This window comes from Macaca fascicularis, chromosome X (genome assembly GCF_037993035.2).
Source record: "Macaca fascicularis isolate 582-1 chromosome X, T2T-MFA8v1.1".
Lineage (NCBI taxonomy): Eukaryota > Metazoa > Chordata > Mammalia > Primates > Cercopithecidae > Macaca > Macaca fascicularis.
In genome coordinates this window covers 11058797-11081243 of record NC_088395.1, presented here as the reverse complement: position 1 = coordinate 11081243, position 22447 = coordinate 11058797, and the positions used below count along the sequence as shown (strand labels likewise).

General features: G+C 38.9%; 1 protein-coding gene and 1 pseudogene across 15 annotated transcripts in view; both read left to right on the top strand.

The window, feature by feature from the left end:
• ARHGAP6 (Rho GTPase activating protein 6) overlaps positions 1-22447 on the top strand; it is a 551232-nt gene that overhangs the window by 334064 nt on the left and 194721 nt on the right. The window lies entirely within an intron of this gene.
• On the top strand, positions 5011-10327 carry LOC135969176 (aspartate aminotransferase, mitochondrial pseudogene; annotated as a pseudogene).

Below are 22447 nucleotides of genomic sequence, written 5' to 3'. Positions count from 1 at the left end.
CCAAGTTGTGGCAAATGCTGTGTAAAGAACAGAAATATTTCTGTGATAACAGATATCCGAAGGCGAAATCTTTTTTTTTTTTTTTTTTTTTTTTTTTTTTTTTTGAGACAGAGTCTTGCTCTGTCGCCCAGGCTGGAGTGCAGTGACGCGATCTCGGCTCACTGCAAGCTCCGCCTCCCGAGTTCACACCATTCTCCTGCCTCAGCCTCCCAAGTAGCTGGGTCTACAGGCGCCCGCCACCGCGCCCGGCTAATATTTTGTATTTTTAGTAGAGACAGGGTTTCACCGTGTTAGCCAGGATGGTCTCAATCTCCTGACCTTGTGATCCACCTGCCTCGGCCTCCCAAAGTGGTGGGATTACAGGTGTGAGCTACCACGCCCAGCCAGCGAAATCTTTTTTATTTTATTTTATATTTGTTTATTTATTTATTGAGATGGAGTCTGGCTCTGTCCCCCAGGCTGGAGTGCAGTGGCGCGATCTCGGCTCACTGCAAGCTCCACCTCCTGGCTTCACGCCATTCTCCTGCCGCAGCCTCCTGAGTAGCTGGGACTACAGGCGCCCACCACCATGCCCAGCTAATTTTTTTTGTATTTTCAGTAGAGACAAGGTTTTACCGCATTAGTCAGGATGGTCTCGATCTCCTGACCTCCTGATCCATTTGCCTCGGCCTCCCAAAGTGCTGGGATTACAGGCATGAGCCACCGCGCCCGGCTGAAATCTATTTTAGATACCGTTAAGAAGGTTGCTCTGAGAAGGCAGCATGTAATTTGAGGACTGGAACAGCTGTGTGAGGTGGGTGAGGGGTGGGGACACATGGGGTAATCATTCCAGGCGGAGGGCACAGTATGTACAAAAGACAGTTGGGAGTCTAGTGAGTGAAGGGAGCAATGGCATGAGGTGCTGTGGATAGATAGGCAGAGCCTCACTAAGGTGTGTGTACTTCATTGCATTGCAGTGAGAAGCCATTTAATTAGGATGGGGCTTTAATGGGAATGGTTTGGTTGATGTTTTGAGCTCTGTGTAGAAAATCTGTGGTAGACGAGTAAGAATGGATACAGAGGACCACTTGATTTGCAAGCCAACAGTTGAGTGTTAATGGAAGATTGGGCTTGGCAGCAGCTGTGGAGATGGAGAAGGGATGGATTTGAAATATATTTTAGAAGTATAAGCAACAGGACTAAGTGTTTAATTAGATACGGGTAAGGGGCTGGTGAAGGAAAAGGGGAAATCAAATGTGACTCTCAAGATCGTGCTTGAGCAACTGGGTGGGCGATGCTATTTACTAACATGAGTAAAATATTGAGAGAGAAATAAGTTTGTATTGGAAAATTTAAAAGCTGGGGTTTTGGACAGGCTGAAATAGAGAAACCCATCAGACATCCATTTGGAAATGTGACGCCCGTAGATGGGCGTGTAGAATTCAGAGGAAAACTCGTAGCTGGAGAGAGAAATTTGTGTCATCATTTAACTTTTAATTATTCACTATATCATAAATATATAATTTAAATATATTTATTGTTAATACATTTTTACATATTAACATTAATATAAAATCTGTATTATTAACAGTTTATTCACTGATATTTATTGAGGGCCCACTGTGAGGGAGACTTACTGAGGGAATGGAGGTATGATGGTGAGTGCAAGCCTATATGATCTGAGGCAGGCTGGCAGTAGTCACATAGATATGTGTAAAATTTAAGGGACCTCAGTACCACAAAGGAGAGGGTTCCACGAAAGGGCACGAGAGGAAGATTCGACTAAATCTGGGTGGAGGTGAGGGTCAGGAAAGGCTTCCCTGCACGTTAAAGAGGAAGTGGGAGAGGATATCAGATTAAGGAAAGAACATGGATAAAAGTTGGTGTGGTAGAAGACCAGAGATTTTGGTTCTCAGATGCACTGTGATTCCAATTTAGAAGTCCAGAAGGGCATCCCAGGAGCATCTCAAGCACTTCAGGCAATTCACATTCCTTCAGCAAATATTCGTTGAGCATCTGGTGTGTGCCTGAGATTCTTTCAGGTGTTGGGAATTCAGTAATTAATGTACAAAGGTTCTTTCCCTCGTGAAGCTTGTTTCTTTCTGGTGGGGCTGATTCAGGAGGTTCACAAATTCCAGGCACATCTTCAGAAGGATTGACTAAGAGATGTTGGCCTGGAACAGAGCCATGAAGAGTGCCAGCATTTAGAGCTCTAAAGGAGCAGAAGCAGCAGCAAAGAACCTAGAGCAAGTGGCTAGTGAAGGAAAAAGAGAGAAAAGGGGTGCTTATAGCAAAAGCTAGGGGAGAAAACTGATTCCAGATGGCAAAGCTAATGAATGGCCAGCTAGGTTTAGTGGTGCTGAGGGGTCAGGTAGAATAAAAACAGAACAGTCCCCCTTCAGCTTTACAACATGGCAGCATTGAGAACTTTTACCGAACCAGTTTTATCTGAATAGTGGAAGTAGAAAACAGATTGAATTGCTTTAAGGAGTGTCTGGGAAGTGAAAACTGACAAAGTGAGAAGATATTGGCAATTGAGAAGTGAAAAATTGCTGGTGACTTTGGAGAAATTTGCCTTCAGTTCGGGACTTCATTATTGTCCTGCAGCAAAGAGTCTTCTGTTAGTGGTAAAATTATTTAACTTATTTTTGCCCAACTTGTCTATCTAAAAGGAAGAAAGTAGTAATACATTAAAAGATTGAGATTGCTGAGGATGAAATGGGGTAGTATATGCATGCAGTGGATGCTCACTAAAAATAAGGGCTTGCATTTATAGTGTTTTAAGTTTGCCAGTCTCACTCTACCTGACATAAAATTTTCAGTAATTATCTTATTAAATGCCAAGTAAAATTGGAATTATCATTAACTGATACTCAAGGGAGGAAATAGGGTAAGTTAAGCAAATTGCCCTAATAACGCTGCTCATAAGCCATGGCCCTCGGATAATTTGAATCCATATTTGCTGTGGTTTGGACATGGTTTGTTTGTCCCCATCAAATCTCATGTTGACATTTGATGGTTAGCATGGTGATATTGGAGGTGGGGCCTAGTACGAGATGTCTGGGGTATAGGTATGGATTCCCTCATAAATAGCTTGGTGCCATTCTCATGAGACTAGATTGGTTCTCAGGGGAATTGATTAGTTCCTGCAAGAGTGGGTTGCTAGAAAGCCAGGACACCTCTTTGCACGTGTCTCCTTCCTCTTTGACCTTCTCAAACATATTTTAATGGAGTACAAAAGCCCTTGAGGAAATCCAAGCAGATGCCAGTGCCATCTATCTTGTAAAGCCAGCAGAACTTTGAACCAAAATAAACCTCTGTTGTTTATTAACTACCCAGCATTTATAGCAACACAAAATGGACTAAGACAACATCTGTTGACTTGGTTCTGTGCTGTGTTTGCTCCACTTGGTGTTGTAATTTTATTCCCCTATAAGAATTGTATCTGTTTAAATGGAGACTGAGTGTTCATCTACTTTGTATCCCCATACTACCATTGCATTTAGCCCAGTGCCTGGCACAAAGTTTTCAGTTGTGAGTGGCACCGATATGAAATTTCTCAGCCCTTGGCCCAACCTTCTTGGGCTGCTCTTGTTTTTGAAGCTCCAGTTTATATTCAGGAGAAATGCTTTGGACTTCAGACCCCCAAACTAATTCATGTACACATATCATCAGTGGAGAAAGTGGGACAGAGTAAAGGGTAGAGATAGCTCTTGAACAATACAGTAGAAATGGTATGATAGCAGAAAATTAATATGTGCACATCTTGTGCTGAGAAATAAATATCTAACATTATAAGGAAGCAAATAAAACTGATCATTGCTAGGTGACATATTATATATATAGTATATAATGTAAAAATGCATATATAGTGTATGTTGTATATAATATAATTGAATATTGTATGTTATATACAATGTACATCTATATATCTGTAGATATCTACTTTTGTGTATTATTTTCCTCCAAAATGAAATAATTTTGCCATCAGAGAGTACCAAGTAGAAATATTCCCAGGAGGGTCTGAGATTGGGATGCAGTCTCAGAACCCATTAAAGAGCCTGGGGACAGGTGGACTGTAGGAGTCCTGTGGAGAGCTTAAAAGCTGTCTCTTACCTCTTGAAAGAAAGGACTGTGAGGGGTGAAGTAAACTGACTCGGTGTACATCTCCCTGGGATATTACTTACTGACTTTTAGGTATTACCAAGGACACGTATGTATGAAATGTTCCAGAATCATGCTTGGCTACATTATTTCCCTGTACTGGCAAAAGTGACCTGCAGAAGTTGTACATCCTGGGTCCTTGCTAGAACCCAGATGAATGTTGCTTGGGAATTGGAGAGGGAAAAAGGAAACAGAGCACTCCCAAATTCTTTCCCAAATCTCTTGGATTGAAACATCTTAAATTGCCATTTTTATATGTCCAAGATGGTCAAATAGTAACCATTTCACGCAGCTCAACCAAAAAGTATGATCCAGCTACTACACAGATGTGGACATTGGAAGGCCTTCTTGTTGGTTTAAAGCCTGGCCAATTGGTAGACGTCTGGGGCTGTATATTAAGGCACCTTGATTTTGTGAGCCAGAGCAAAGGCATTCTTGTTCCTGTCTCTATTTGAATAGTATCTTTGGTGAGAGAGTGCCAGCATCATCTATTTGTTACCCTTCATGCTCAGTGACTATGTGAAAAGAAAGGAAAAGACCTTTAAAGCTGGGGTGATTGTCTAGACAGTCCTAAAATAGCTGCTCCAGGTGCAAAGGAAGCCATAAAATGCAGACAAAGCATGAGGCTCCTTTGGCAAAAATACAGTGTGTTTGAACTCTCATAGGCTCCCTGTAAATTATGAAGTAGAAAATGCCCAGGAGACTAGATTCCAATAATTATGATCATTAGTTATTTTAAATTACCACCACTTTACACAGAGGCATTCTCTGTGTGCTAAATTATATTAAAATATTTTAAAATAATTATTTGAATAATTCAAAGCTGAAATACTCCAGGCTGAACTGTTTAGCAGGCTGAAACACCTGTACAAGCTTTAATTCAAAATATGCAGAGAATTGACTTCATTTTACACTCCACTGTGGAGGTCTTATAATACAAAACAAGAACAAAACCTTCAGCAGGAGCCCATGCCCCCTGGGTCTGCGCCCTCTTGCCCTCTACTTTGTCCTGTGTCTACCCACTGCACTCTCAAGGTCCACCATGGCCCTACCCTGCTCCACTCCAGCCGTGTCCTCTAGGGGGTCGCTGCCACCTTTTACCTAGGCCTCCCCACCATGACCTCTGCCAGAGCCAGCTCCTTGTGGGCCCATGTGGAAATGAGACCTCCAGGTCCCATCCTGGGAGTCACCAAAGCCTTTAAGAGGGACATCAATAGCAAAAAGATGAATCTGGGAGTTGGTGCCTACCGGGATGATAAGAGACCCAGTTAGATTACAGTAAAAAATTTAGACAATAGCAAAGACTTGGAACCAACCCAGATGCCCATCAATAATAGACTGGATAAAGAAAATGTGGCACATATACACCATGGAATACTATGCAGCCATAAAAAAGGGTGAGTTCATGTCCTTTGCAGGGACATGGATGAAGCTGGAAACCATCATTCTCAGCAAACCATCACAAGAACAGAAAACCAAGCATCGCATGTTCTCACTCATATGTGGGAGTTGAAAAATGAGAACACATGGACATAGGGAGGGGAACATCACACACCAGGGCCTGTTGGGGGGCAAGGGGCTAGGGGAGCGATAACATTAGAAGAAATACCTAATGTAGGTGATGGGTTGATGGGTATGGCAAACCACCATGGCATGTGTATACCTATGTAACAAAACTGCACATTCTGCACGTGTACCCCAGAACTCAAAATATAATTAAAAATATTTAGACAAGGAATACCTGCCCATTGGGGGACAAGCTGAATTTTGCAAGGCATCTACAGAACTAGCCTTGGGTGAGAAGAGCAAAGTGTTGAAAAGTGGCCAGTCTGTCACTGTGCGAATCATTTCTGGAACTAGGGCCTTAAGGGGTGGAGCCAGTTTTATGCAAAGATTTTAAAAATTTTTGAAGACAGAGATGTCTTTCTGCCCAAACCACCCTGGGGAAATCACACACCAATCTTCAGGGCAGCTGGCATGCAACTACAAGATTATTAATACTATGACCCCAAGACTTGCAGTTTTGACTTCACGGGAGCTATGGAGGACATTTCAAAAATACCAGAGCAAAGTGCTCTTCTCCTGCATGCCTGGGACCCTCATGCAAAGCAGCGGAAGGAAATAATAATAGTGGCAAAGGAAAAGAATCTGTGCATTCTTTGATATGGTCTACCAAGGTTTTGCCAGTGGTGATGGTAACAAGGATACCTGGGCTCTGTGCAACTTCATTGAACGGAGCATTAATGTTTGTCTCTGTCAATCATATGCCAAGAACATGGGCTTTATATGGTCAGCATATGGGAGCCTTCACTGTGATCTGCAAAGACAGTGAATGAAACCAAAAGAGTGGAGTCAGTTGAAGATCCTGATCCGTCCCATGTATTCCAACCCTTCTCTCAATGGGGCCTGTATTGCCTCTACCATTCTGAACAGCCTGGGTTTGTGAAAACAATGGTTGCAAGAAGTGAAAATCATGGCCAACTGCATTGTTAGCATGCAGACTCAGCTGATCTCCAACTGCAGTAAGGAGAGTTCCTCGCACATCTGACAACACATGACTGACTAAATTGGCATGCTTTGTTTCACAAGGCTAAAGCCTGAACAGGTGGAAAAGCTAACCAAGGAGTTTTCCATCTATATGACAAAGGATGGCTGCATCCCTGTGGCAGGGAGCACCTCCAGTAACATGGATAATCTTGCCTATGCCATTCACCAGGTCACCAAGTAATGTCTCTGGTGTGAGAAAACAGATACAACTTTTCTGTCTTCAGCTGCTGCTACCATGAGCTTCACATGGAGGATAAGTAAGGGAGGGTAGATGGTGGTGAGTAGATCTTTTTTTTTTTTTCAATCACAGTGCATAATACTGAGTGACTGAATGCATTTCTTAGAAAAGAACATGTAGCGACACTGGGCAGAGGCATCTGTGGCTGGTATCTGGAACTTTGTGACTCTAAACCAAACTCTCCCCTATCTTTTTATCTCCAACTTTTCCAAAAGGGTTTACATGTGTGAGAAACTCATAGCACCAACAAACCTGTCAATTATGCCACTGCAATATTTCAGAAGCTTTAACTGAAGCATCTTATGGTGTCAGGGGTTCTTCATGAGAAATAGCACACATTAGAGGCTTTGAGAGAAGACCTAGTTCTGTCATTAACAGTCAGCCTCAAGTTTGTCCTCCCATGATGGAGCAACCTTATCAACAGACCATATTGCAGAAATTGTGTTTTATGAAAACTAATGAGTCTGCTGCCACTACAGGAAGGACAATAAAAGGTGCTTTTTCCCGTCTTATTTAAGAAAAAGAGAAGGCTATCTCTTCTACTTTTTCATGCTGTTCTTTTCCTTATGCACAAAGATTTTTAACTAACCTAGATTTTCGTCCCATTCTACTGCTGGATTGACCATCTACCCTGTATTAGTCCATTTTCATGCTGCTAATAAAGATGTACTGGAGACTGGGTAATTTATAAAGGAAAGAGGTTTAATTGACTCACAGTTCAGCATGGTGGTGGAGGCCTCGGGAAACTTACAATCGTGATGGAAGGGGAAGTAAACAAGTCCTTCTTCACATGGCAGCAGCAAGGAGAATTGCTGAGCAAAAGGGACAAAAGTCCCTTATAAAACCATCAAATCTCGTGAGAACTCACTGTCACGAGAACAGCATGAGGGTAACCATCCCTGTGACTCAATTACCTCCCACTGGGTCCCTTCCATGACATGTGGGGATTATGGGAACTACAATTCAAGCTGAGATTTGGGTGGGAACACAGCCAAAGTATATCAAGCCCCATCCTACGTGGATTTATTTAAGAATAAAGAACATAATTTTCTACTGATGCCATAGCCTTACTTTTGTCAATGGAGAAGGTAACTGTACTTTATCTGAGCATCCTCTTCAATGAATGTGTAATTGTCTCCTGCTGGATGTTGCCTCTGCCCAGTTGGACATCCTCTTTTCATTGAATATGGAAAGCAGATTAGTGGTTGCTAGATTTAAGAAGACGATGAGTTGAGAGGAAGGTGCAAATAGCTGTAAAGGGGTACCATGAGGAATCCTTGTGGCAATGAAACTGTTCTGTGTCCTGACTATTGTGGTTGTCACACAAAGATACATATGTGATAAAATTGCATATAACTAAATACACACACATACACACATTCACACATAAATGAGAACATGTAAAACTTGTGAATTCTAAATAAGATAGTTGAATCAATGTCAGTTTCCTGGCTGTGACATTGTACTATAGTCATGAAAGATGTTACAACTGGGGAAAGCTGGGAGAAGAGTATAGGAGATGGCTCTATATTATTTCTTACAGATGAATGTGAATCTACAATTATCTCAAAATAAAAAAGTTTAGTCTAGCCGGGCGCGGTGGCTCAAGCCTGTAATCCCAGCACTTTGGGAGGCCGAGACGGGCAGATCACGAGGTCAGGAGATCGAGATCATCCTGGCTAACACGGTGAAACCCCGTCTCTACTAAAAAATACAAAAAACTAGCTGGGTGAGGTGGCAGGTGCCTGTAGTCCCAGCTACACGGGAGGCTGAGGCAGGAGAATGGCGTAAACCTGGGAGGCGGAGCTTGCAATGAGCTGAGATCCGGCCACTGCACTCCAGCCCAGGCGACAGAGCCAGACTCCATCTCAAAAAAAAAAAAAAAAAAAAAAAAAGTTTAGTCTAAAATGCATTTCTCAACATGAACTTGAGTCAAACCATCTTGAAAGAGAGGCACTTTGATGTATCCACTTCACAAAGCATAGGGATGAAGATCTCTGGTATTACCAGCAAGCCAAACCACATGACTTTCTGCTGTCTGTACACTGTGGCCCTGCAGTGTGAATAAGGGAATGTATGTGCCCTCTAGAACATTTTCGTTTGCTTTGTGTTTGTTTGCATCAAGAAAAAAGTTGCAAATGAGTCAGAATATATGTGTACATCTCTAAGATTCATCAGCACCCAAAATACCAGAGCGAGTCAGACATCATAGGGAAGCCCTGAGCAGAATGCACAAAAAGGGATTGAATAATTTGATTATTCAGAGAAAGTATATTTCTGGGGGATGGATCTAAAAGGAGCTTGTTCATGAAAATGGTGGGAAAAATATAGCGGCAAGAGGGTCACTAGGTGGAAGTAATATGTCTAGTTTTTGTGAGAACCACACTTGATCTAAACCTTTAAAATCTAATCAAAGAAGGAAAATGAATAGATTAGTGTGAGAAGGTAAACATATCATTTGAAAATAGTCTTGGACTTGGGTACTTTGCTCTCATTGATTTAGCAATATGCCCCATTTTGTTAGTTGTTTATATATAGCTTCACAGTTTTAAAGTAAACATGGCCAGTTATGGCTATGATTTCTCTGTAATCAGTTATATTTGCCCAGGAAAGTCTAATCAACAAACAGTTATCAGTTATCTTACCCATGACAACATTGTGAGATGTTGTGAGATGCCAAGAATAGACCACAAGAACCTCTTTGTGATAGTCTCAGACCTCCAAAACCAATAAAGAAGAAGAACACACAGTAAATCAGCAACAGATCTATAGCATTTGAATTCACACAGAGAATTTGGTTAGTGGGCCTGATTAAATGCCTTCACTTTGCAGCTCACAGAGCCTTGTGTTTATTCTGCCTATCTTAAGCATGGTTTTACTCATTTAGTGCGAGCAGTTGGCTCATGTGTTTTACCTATTTCATTTACTAACTGTAAGGGAGTCAAGAAGAAACTTCCCATTTGCGCCCTAAAGGGTCACTGAAAATACACTAGCATGAGGCAGATTGATTAATAGAAGAAAAGGCATACACATTTATTTAACTTGTATACACAGGGAGCTTTGGAATGAATACCTAACATACAGGGAAAAATGGACAATTGTCCATTTTTATGCTTAGGTTCAACAACATGTGGACAGCCATGTAGAAATGTGATTGGACAGAAAGGGTCTGATTTAAATGCTAATGGACTGAGTGGGGGAAACCCAGCAAGACCTGTCTGTCTAGATTCTTCTTGGCCTCTCTGAGAAGCATTTCTTCATTCTTGGTGTGAGGGAGGACCCTGTCTAGAACAGGAGTCTTAGGATCTACAGTCAAACAAGGTAGGTCATATCATTTCTTCATGGCCAGTTTTTACATAGAACTTTTTAGGTTTTATGACTGACTTTTGGGAAAAGGGGTTCTGATTTTTATGACCTATCTTGGGGGAAAGGGATTCTAGTTTCTATGGCTAGCATCAGGGCAAAATGGGACTGAGAGACAGGAGGACGGGAGAAGGTCAGAGAGAAACTTTTGCTTCTGAAGATGCTCAGCAGCAGTCTTCCTTTTGAGATACTGTTTTCTGAGCCCCAACAAAATTATTTTAACGTGCTGAACATGTGCCAGGCACTATTCTAACAGCCATGGGAATAGAGAGGAAAGGAAGAGAGGCATCCTGCAGCTTTCTAGTTGGGTGCCGAGATGATGACACCATTCACTGAGTGACTCCAAGTGATTTGCCAAATCTATTCTCTTCATTTTGACTCTGCCACCTTCTTACTGGGGGTCTATGAGCAAGTTTCTCCACCCTTCTATTAAATATCTGTGAAATGGGAGCAATGGTGGTGTCGTGATGATTAGATGAGTAAGCACATCTAGAGCATAGAGCTCTATGCCTGGCACAAAGGAAGCCCTCAGTTAATATTTGTGGGATGTGTAAAAGATTGTGTTTATCTGGTTTTCAAGACCATCTTCTTTAGAGATGCCAAGGAGATAGTTGCTATGCTTTCTGGAGTTGTGAGACCCACATGCATCTCGTTAACCCTTGAGAAATCTAACGGGCTCTCAGAATTTTTAAAATTATATATTAATAAATTATAATTGTATTTATTTGGTAAAAAGTGATGTTATAAATTTTGAATACAATGTGGAATGATTAAATCGGGCTGATTAACATATCCATCCCAAATATTTAATCTTTTTTGTGATTAGAACATTTGAAATTTACTCTCTGTAATTATGAAATGTATGGTACTCAGTTATTAGCTATATTCGACATGCTGTGCAGTAGATCTCAAAAAAAATCAAATGTTTTCCTCCTTTCTGAGGCTTTGCATCCTTTGACCCCATTGCTGACATCCCCCAGCCTCACCAGCTTGGTGTAGCACCTTGAGATGTGCTTATAACAGTAACTGGCATGTAGTCAGTGCTAAAAAATTGTTAGCTTTTGCTGTTGTGCATGTGGTTGTTGTTGTTATTGTAAAATGGTGGCTGGAATCTGCTTGTTAATATGCAGTCAGGTTTCAAATAAGGATGTTCCTGTCAATAATGGACCTCATAGACAACAGTGGTCTCATAAGATTATAATACCGTATTGTTACTGTACCTTTCTATGTTTAGATGTGTTTAGATACATGAATACTAGTGTGTTACACTTACCTACAGTATTTAGTATAGTAACATGCCGTACAGGTCTGTATTACAGGAGCAATAGGCTGTACCATCTAGCCTAGGTGTGTAGTAGGTTTGTGTAAGTACATGCTGTGATGTTCACTTCATGGTCCACTAGGTCACTGGTAAGCCTTTCTGTACCTTTTTGTGTATAACTTTTTGTATATCTGCCACACTGAATGATAATGCTTAGGTGTTTGCATAAATACACTCTGTGATGTTCACAATGAAATCACCTAATGACACTTTTCTCAGGATATATCCTCATCATTAAGTGACACGTGATTGTACTTTAACAGAGATACAATTCTTGAACAACTTGTTAGAAGGAGATGGGAGAAATAACAGAAATAAGGGTAGCGTCTTGAATTTTTCAATTATTAAACTAATCAATTCATTTAAACAGCGGTCATTAATTACTTAAAGTCAGGCAGGTGAGGGAAAGAATGGCTTGACATTTTCTGATTTATCACTCTTACGTGTTGCCCCTGGCTAAACAAACTGTGGCTGCTGCTGCAGCTAAGTATGTCAAACTGTTGAATACCCAAGCCAGGCTTTTGAAACATTGAAAAATGCCTACTCCCATGTTGATCCATAAAATCTTTACCATCTTAGAGAGAGCTGATGAATCACCTCTCTAGCACCAGATTCAGGAACTTCCTATAATGATCTCATAATGCTGGTGCCAACATTGCCCAGGTTCAGTAGCCTTCATGAAATTTATTATTAAAATTTAAGATTTGTTCTTGTGTAGGTGTAATGGGATTAGTCGAATTGCAGAGATGATAGGGCTGCTATTTAGAGAAAAAGCTCCTTTATAACACTTGCCTCTTCTAATGAGTCACCATAATACCTCTGTAATTATTACATTGATTGTCTTTTGCAGAATTAGATTTTTTTGTAACTCTGGAAGGTTTTGATTATAACATCCAGTTATTTTGTCTGAAGAGTGATATAGCCACATAAGTTAATAGTCTTTGGATTGAATGTATTGAAAATTAAGTTGAAATTAGAATTTTTGTACAGCAAGGCTTCAGGTGCCCTTTAGCAACTTTGGGACATGAAGATATCTCTACACTTAGAAATAAGTTTTACTGAAAAGTTTTTGGTGGTGAAAAAATAAAATACCTCAAACAAGCTGCAGAAACAAAGATTTTCCCAGAAATTCTCAACAACTATGAGGATAGACTAGAAGTTCTGCAAGGGAAGACACTTGTACATCATTAATCCTTGACAGAATTAGTAGGAATCCTTTGGATTTTAGCCAGTGTGGCAGAGTACCCTGAGACGTGGCAGAAGAGAGTGGTGGTGGTCAGGCACTGAATTCAGTTAACTGCTACTGGTTTCTAAGAACTCATCATGCATTCACATAGAATCTTTGTCAACTTCACAAAAATCGTAGTAGAGTGAGATTTTTATCCCCATTTTAAAAGTAAGCCATATAGGTAACTTGCTCCCAAATTACTCAATAAATGCTGCATCTGAATTAGAATCTATCTGAGGCTGGCTTTCCCATCTGGTCTTCAACATGACTCCATTAGTGCTCCCCACCCTCTCCAGCCCTACACTGGTCCACTTGTCACTGGTATACCTTCCTATACCATAACTGTATCTCCCACACAGAATAATAATGCTCAGATGTTTGGAGATGAATGTACAAAGTTCAGAAATGACTTTAGACAACATTTTATCTTCCTTCACAATGAAATGAGAAAAATTAACACCAATCTAATACCAAAACAAAATAATTTACCAAAAAAGTGATTTTCTTGTGACATGAAGGATTCAATATGAACTATCACTGAATATTGTTTGAAAGGGTTCCATATAAATGCATGTCAGAGAAGCAGGCCAGATGCTCACTAAATCAGCAATGTCTGTGTTAATGCTTTGGCCTGTAAAATACCTGTAACGTACCTTTAAAACCCTGTAAAGTATCTTGTAATGGAGTAGAATAATCAAAGACTTGGGATAACTTCTGTGGTCACCAAGCCTGTTGTAAATGAATAACCAGGCCTTTTGTTTTGATAAACCCAATCTACATTCCTCTGTAGCACACGATTACACTCAAAAGCAGGTTATGTTTGCCCCCAAATTCCCAGGTACCATTGTGAAGCCAGAGTCAGACCTGACTTTCATATCCTTTCACCTGAGCCCCTACATCCCTGGCACCAATAGAGGGCATGGTAATAGTCACTAAATGAACCCACAATATCTGTGTTTAAGAGGAGTGATGTTTTTTGGCTTATTGCTGGTATTCAAATACCTCTTTACTCACCTATCTTTGACAACATCCCTCTGGATTATGGTACTCACTTAGTATGCCCTTCCCATAGGTGTTCAACATTCCAAAATTATTTGATAGTTTGCAAAACATCCAGCAACATCAAATATTTTCCAATCTTTAAAGGGCTAAATTTAGTTTGGCCTTAGAACAAAACAATCTGATTAAAGTAATGCATACTAAAAAGTGAATGACTAATATGTTTTGTTTTGTATTATTTGAAATTTTAGAGAAACTTTTTTCCCCCTTACAAGTCTTTAAAATGAAATGTATGAGCAAGATTTTCTTTTCTTTCTTAGCAGGAATGAATGTCATATGTCCTTTTCTTACCTCAGCTCCTCTTTACTACCCCATTCAGAAACTTGACACCTTTCTCCTGAAGTGTTGATGACATGTAATGTAAAGAATATCTTGGGCACTTAGGAAAATTAAACACACAAGAAACTTTTTTTTCCTTCCTAGCATGAAGTTTTCTATTTTTCTTTCCTTTGGGTGGGGCAAAACATTAGTAACTTATACAGTGCTACTCCCTAATGTAAAATTATAAAGTAGTTTGTATTTGGGGATGTAGGTTTTTTTTTTTTTTTTTTTTTTTTTTTTTTTTTTAGAATTAATGTGTACTTATCATGTAATCAGTGGATGATTGGGTCAAGTCTATGACATGATTTAACTAAGTGATCTACCATGGCATTATTTAATGAAATAATTTTAAAAATGCGTTTATTTTACTGTAAGCCATTGAAGAAAAATTTTACTCAAAGTTTAACAAGTTAGTTCATGATGAGGCATTTGCAGCTGTAAACAATCATATTACTGCGCCATCATTTAGTTTTATGGAAAATGAAAACGTTTACTTAAGACTGTTAAAAGTTTGGTTTTTAATAGTGCTTCCTAAGCAATACAGGCTACCACTTACTTTTCACATGGAGGGAAAAAGAGTTACTCAGATTCACTCAAGCTTTAGCTGTATTGATTTCTGTGATGGGTTTTTCTTAGCATGTCAAGTAATTCCTGTTTTATAGTGAAGGCATTACTTTGAGTCAATATCAAAGTGCATGTTCCTCTCAACCTTCTATTGTGTTTCCTGCCTTGTGAGGTGCCAACAATAGCAAGAAGGGGTAATTTAAATTCCACTTTCCATAGAAAAAAAAAAATCCCAGCTGGGTGCAGTGGCTCATGCCTGTAATCCCAGCACTTTGGGAGGCCGAGGCGGGCGGATCACCTGAGATCAGGAGTTCAAGACCAGCCTGATCAACATGGAGAAACCCTGTCTCTACAAAATTAGCTGGGCGTGGTGGTACATGCCTGTAATCCCAGCTACTCGTGAGGCTGAGGCAGGAGAATCGGTTGAACCCAGGAGGTGGAGGGTGAGCCGAGATCATGCCATTGCACTCCAGCCTGGGCAACAAAAGCGAAACTCTATCTCAAAAAAAAAAAGAAAAAGAAAAAGAAAAAGAAAAATCCCTTTGGTAAACCATTATATACTCTCTAAACAGGGATTCTCTTCACACCATTTTGAATTGTGTGCTTCTTGCCTTATTGCACAGATTAAACTGGGAAACAATTTTATCTGTAGCAGGGTTTCTAAACCTCAGCTCTATTGACATTTGGGGGCAGATCATTCTTTTTTGTGAGGGGCTGTCCTGTGCATTGCAGGATGTTGAGCAGGATGCCTGGTTTCTAGCTACTAGATGTCAGTAGCACCTTCCCCTCAGTTGAGACAATGAAAAATGTCTCCAGACATCCCTAAATGCCCTATTGGGTGTGAAGTCATCCTCAGTTGAGAGCTACTAATCTAACAAATTAGCATATTTCTAACAAAATAGTGTAACTATTTTTTAAAATAAGTTTGGTCTAGGATGTTTTTCTCTTTCAAATGAGGTATATTTTAGATTATTATCACTTCAATAACAAATAATAATTACAGAAGCCAAAATACAGGTTTCAGATGTTACCTGTGTAGGAATGTGAATAACAGTGACAACATTTTCTGAAAGAATAATTTGTATGTAGAGACTAACAAAGCTGTTTTTTCTCATTTGTGCATTTAATTATGATACAATGATATGATTATATTTAGCAATAAATGAATAATCTTCATTAGAAAATTATACAAAGAAATGAACAATTCAGAAAAAATAATAGTTTTCATATTTTGTCCTGTATTATTGAAGTAAGCACATTGTACCCACTTGATATGCTTATTAGTTATTCTTAAAAGTTTCCCACATTTCTTGGTAAATTTGAGTGATTCCTGTATTGTCAGTGAAGACATTATAATTTTATTAGTGATTGAAAAGCATTTTGATCTCTAGATTTATTATCATTAAACAATGCAGTCACACACTTTAAACAGACTTAGTAGAAAAATTTTTTTATTCTTCTTATTTGGAACTTTTATCAGACTAAAGCATTTAAAGTGAAACCAACCACTACTTTGTGCTGCATATATGAGAGCACTTCAAAATGTTCATGGAAAAAATGAAATTAAAAGATAAAAAATAATAAATAGAAACTTTATTTCTCAGCATCAAGCTCAAGACACTTTTGTAAGCAATGATACCAGCTATTTTAGTCCATCTCTAAAGAACTAAGGGTCCTGGGAATTTTACCATGTCATTGCAGTCTTTTTTACTTTATTAACTGAAGACAAATGGGTGCCCTTTAGATTTTTTTTTTTTTTTTTTAAGATTAGGAAGCAAAAAGAAGTCAGAAGGAGCTAAATCAGCACTGGAAGGTGAATGCTTAATAATTTCCCATAGAGATTCTCACAAAATTGTCCTTGTTTGATAAGAGGAATGAGCCAGGAGCATTATTGTAGTCATTTTTCTGCTAAAGCTTTGGCTAACTTTCTCAAAATACTCTTTTAGTAAACAGATATTAATTGAGTTTTGGCTCTCTAAAAAGTCAACAAACAAAATGCCTTGAGCATCCTAAAACACTGTTGCCATGACCTCCGCTCTTGACCAGTCTGCTTTTACTTTGACTGGACTACTTCCACCTCTTGGTAGCCACTGCTTTGATTGTGCTTTGTCTTCAGGATAGTACTGGGAAAGCCATGTTTCATCTCCTGTTACAATTCTTTGAAGAAATGCTTCAGGATCTTGGTCCTACTTGTGAAAAATTTCCTTCAGAAGCTCTACTCTTGTCTGCAGCTGATCTAAGTACAATGGTTTTGGTAACTTTAGGGTGGAAAGTTTGCTCGACTTTAATTTTTCAGTCAGAATTGTGGAAGCTGAACCACTTGAGATGTCTATGGTGTTGGCTATTGTTTCCGCTGTTAATCATTGGTCCTCTTCAATCAGGGCATGAACAAGATGAATTTTTTTTCCTCACAAATTGATATGGATGGCCTACTGCTGTGGGTTTCATCTTCAACATCATCTCATCCCTTCTTCTTCCTTTTTTTTTTCTTTTTTTTTGAAATGGAGTTTTTCACTCTTGTCACCAGACTGGAGGGCAGTGGTGCGATCTCGACTTATCGCAACCTCCACCTCCCGGGTTCAAGCAATTCTCCCGCCTCAGCCTCCTGAGTAGCTGGGATTACAGGTGCCCACCACCAAGCGCAGCTAATTTTTGTATTTTCCATAGAGATAGGGTTTCACCATGTTGGCCAGGCTGGTCTCAGACCTTTGACCTCAGGTGATGTGCCCACCTCAGCATCCCAAAGTGCTGGGATTACAGGCATGAGCCACCACACCTAGCCCTCATCCCTTCTTAAAATGAGTTTTTCATTTGCAAACTGTTGATATCTTTGGGGCACTGTCCTCATAAACTTTTAATAAAGCATCAGTGATTTCACCATTCTTCCACCCAATCTTCACCATAAATTTGATGTTTGTTCTTGCTTCAGTTTTAGCAGAATTCATGTTTCCCTGACAGGGGCTCTTTACAAAATGATGTCTTATCTTTCTTAGTGCCTCAAATTAGATCCTGTTCAGACAGGTTATAACAAGTTAGTAAGAATTTATTTTGGTGCAATATACGTTTGAAATTTTTGCATAGTTCTTTCATAATGCGTATTTTCTATGAACTTTTTGAAGTCCCCTCATACTTTCTCTTTGTTAATTTTACTAGCATGTTTGACTAAGATAAGTTTTAAGGTCAAAAGTATGACTTATATGGTTTTTATAATTAAGTATTTCTGTAATATTCCGTATTATTGCCAGTTCTCTCCAGGGATAAGTTTTTCCAGCTCATTCCTGAATAATTGTTACAAATGATTCATATTCATCTAAGGTATTTCTGATAACTAATATCAAAACCTTCAGAATTTCAGGGTATACTATGCTTAGCAATATTACTTGGAGCTTCTCTTCAAACAGCAGAAACAGATTGTTTTCCTTTATCCAAAATATAAGTTACATCATGTGAAGCAGTGATAACATTTTGGGTTAAGCCCCAAATCACAACTTCTGGGTGAGAATCCTTGAAATTTTAATATAATTAGCAGAAGCATTCTAGTAGAGTTTTAAAAATTTATACCTAAGAAACGGTCACTCCAGATTTGTCAATCTATTGTGCTTAAATACGAAAAAAAAAATGTATACATACAACACTCAGGCAAAATTCACAGAATGAGTTCTGTATGAATATAACATTGTGGACAGTTTTATCCTATTTACCACATCAATTGATCAAATAAGTTTATGTGAATGTATGCTATCTTGGGAGGCCAAGGCTGGTGGATCACCTGAGGTCAGAAATTCAAAAATAGCCTGGCCAACATGGTGAAACCCCGTCTCTACTAAAAATACAAAAAATTAGCCAGGCGTGCTGGTGCATGCCTGTAATCCCAGCTACTTAGGAGGCTGAGGCAGGAGAATTGGTTGAACCTGGGAGGCGGAGGGTGCAGTGAGCTGAGATCATGCCATTGTACTCCAGCCTGGACAACAAGAGTGAAACTCTGTCTCAAAAAAAAAAAAAAAAAGAAAAGAAAAGAAAAGAAAACTATGCTATCAGTGTTTTTTTTTCACTGGGGGAATTTTGCACCTCCCCCCAGGGCACATTTGCCAGTGTCCAGAGACTTTTGTGGTTATATTTGAGAGGGGTGATTTACTACTGGCAAGGATGCTGCTAAACATCCCACAGTATAGAGGACAGCAACACCCATCACAAAAACGAATGATCTTAGCCCAAATAGCAAGAATGCCGAGATTGAGAAACTCTGTACTGTAGAGATGATCAATAAAATGTTTTCCTTATTCTCCAGTGATTTTCTTGGGATGTTCTTCAGATCTGGGACATTTTGCAAGTGTTAACTTGCATCACTATTTCTGTGGGTATGCCAGCAGTCTTACATATGTCACGTCATGGCAGAAAGAAAAGATAATCTCTTAATTGGCACTTTATCTCATTTTTCAGAGCATCACTTTAACTGCAATTTCTTCACAAAGATTTCTCACCAGGAAACTGGCAGCTCAAATATTTATGGTCAGTTTATTTTTTATTTTTAATTTGTTTTAATTTTTAATTTTTCATGTTTGTGGGTACATAGTAGGTGTATATTAATGCTGAGAGTGCGCCATTCCTGTGGAAAATGTTTTTGAATTTTTGATGCAGACTTGTTTTGAATATCTGCTTTGTGCTTTATTTGTACTTTTTAGAATCTTTTCTTTTTGAATAATATGAAAATTGCTATAATGGCTGTGGCTAACCTATGCATTTTTGATGTGATGGACATTTACAACTTCTTTTAAAACAGGCTTATTTTTAATAGGATAACATTGAATTTGAAAATGTGTATGTATATATGTGTGGCTATTGAAATTCTGGGAGCTAAGATCTGAGAGCCTGCAAATTTAGATGTATAATTTTATTCAATCGTTCATTTTATTGAGAAGTTACTTGTGAGTAGCATTTATTGCACTATTTTTATATCCAAAATATTACTGTTTTTAGAAAAGATACTTATTTTGAAAAATGTTCACTTTTCCTGCTTTTTATACTAACTTTTACATCAAAATACCATTTTGCAAATAAATTTGTGCCCAACTGAACAAATTTTTAAACAAATTAGAACTGAAGGCCAAATTGTTACATTAGAAAACACTTAGGGCCGGGCGCGGTGGCTCAAGCTTGTAATCCCAGCACTTTGGGAGGCCGAGACGGGCAGATCATGAGGTCAGGAGATCGAGACCATCCTGGCTAACACGGTGAAACCCCGTCTCTACTAAAAAATACAAAAAAAAAAAAAAAAAACTAGCCGGGCGAGGTGGCGGGCGCCTGTAGTCCCAGCTACTAGGGAGGCTGAGGCAGGAGAATGGCGTGAACCCGGGAGGCGGAGCTTGCAGTGAGCCGAGATCCGGCCACTGCACTCCAGCCTGGGCGACAGAGCAAGACTCCGTCTCAAAAAAAAAAAAAAAAAAGAAAACACTTAGAAATGGTCAACATTTCTCCTATTTTTTTTCTTCCAGTAAATTTCCTTCATGGCACAATTTACAAAAAGTAATAAATATTGAGCATGTATTTAACATTAAAAACACCACCTACATGCATATACAGTTATGGATCTTAAAATGCAGACTTTTGTATTGTAGTAGTCTATGAGTTGTCTCTTGCAAAATATTTTTCTTTGTAGTAACAGCTTTATTTCAATGTTGGCTGACCATATCTTCTATTCAGTGACTATTTGCTGAAGTATTTGCAACTAGGGGCATTTTGAATGTTTAATGGGAACAAGGAGACCTTATATATAATTGGAATTATTCCATAAAGTCTGAGCATGTGTATGCATATATGTATATATAGGTGTATGTGTGTATATATACATATATGTGTGTGCATTTATATAGATATATATGTGTGTATATTATACACCTGTGTGTGTGTGTGTGTGTGTATAAAGAGATATTTTCTTTGAACTGAGCAAAACACACATCTTCCTTTTCTTTGTTAGGGCACAAGTTTTTTTCCTATTCCTTTAACTATTCTGTTCTGATACCATAAAAGCCATTCACAATAGGTTTTAGGTGGCTGTAATTTATAATCATTTCAGTAGTGAAATTCATCATCCCTGGGATTATTCCCTCTCTTGTCTCATGTTAATTCCCGGCTCCAGATTGTCTTTGCTGTGACCTCATCTGTAAAGATTTGCTTCCCTTTTCAATATCTGCCTTTTGCTTTCTGGAGATATAACCTTTGTTTCTCAAGATCTGAATGCATGGAATATGAAGCTTTCCCCAACTCCACCAGCACAAGTGACCTCTCTTTCTCTCAACCCTGCAGCTGTTTATCCATTAAAATTACCAATTAAATTTCCTTTTATACATGTCTTGTCTCCCAGTAATTGGTAACCGCTGAGGTCTGAGAAAGCATAGCCCATATTCTTTAACTTGACCCTGAGGAGATGCAGGTCTAGCTTTTGTTTAGGTTAGGGTTGGCATCTGAGGAACTGTGTTCCTATTTCATGCTGCAGTCATGAGGTAACAAAACCCTTAAATCAAAAGCTGTCAACCTAACATGAAGAGGCATCCACAGAGTTGTCTCTGAGAAGCTTTATTCTTTGACTCACATCTCCAATATGAGTAATGTGGTTGAAACCTAGCAAAGTCAAAATTTACTTGAAGTGATATGATGGATCCGGTGCTGTAGATGGTGATTGTAGACCTGAAAAAAAGAAGTTACGAGAATAACATCTGCTTTTCTGTGTGATATTTTCCCCCCAGCTGTTTAGAGAATTATAAATTGCTCTGTCAAGTGTTTGTTTACAAAAGCCTGGCCAATTTCAAAATGAAGCTGCCTTTGAGTTGTCCCTGTTTCATCTCACTGTTTGGAAAATAAATCTGAATCATTAAGATGTAAATACATCAAGTTAAATCCAAAGACAGGGAAAACCAAGTAAAAGCAAGAAATGTACCACAATTTAACTATTCCCCTGGGAGGAAAAATATACATGGTAATAATTTTTGTATCTTTTATTATTAAGGGGAGAGAAATTTGAAATCAGCATAATGTCTATTTTGCGTAGTATTTAATACTATGATGTATATTGACAATTGATAATGAATCAAAGTATGTGAGGGTAACTGTATGTTCACTAAATTAGAGTTTGGTAATGAGATAGAAAGAGAGAATGAGAGGGATATAGGTGTAAGCAGCAGTTCTCAAAGTGTAATCCTGGAACCAGCAGCAGCTGCATCACCCTGAAACATTAGAAATGCAAATTATCAGGCCCTGTTGAAGACCTACTGAATCAGAAACTCTGGGGATGGGGCCTAGTAACAAGCCCTTGTGTTTTAACAAGCCCTCTAAGGGATTCTGATGCGTACTCCAGTTTAAGAACCACTTCTATGTAGATGGATGGATGGTTGGATGGCTGGCAAGATATGTGGGTACAATGACACATACATACATAAATACAAGTATAGATATGGGTAAAAATACAGATATGAATACAAATACAGATATGAATATAGATATTTTGAGATATAGATAGATAGATGGATATAGGTAGATATAGAAATGTGCAGTTACCATCACAGGACTTTTGTAGAGGAGCAAATTATTTCCTTTTACTTATTATATGATTGAATAAAAGCTATTCTTTTCTCTAGGCAATGGCTCTATCACTTATAAACTGAGAAAA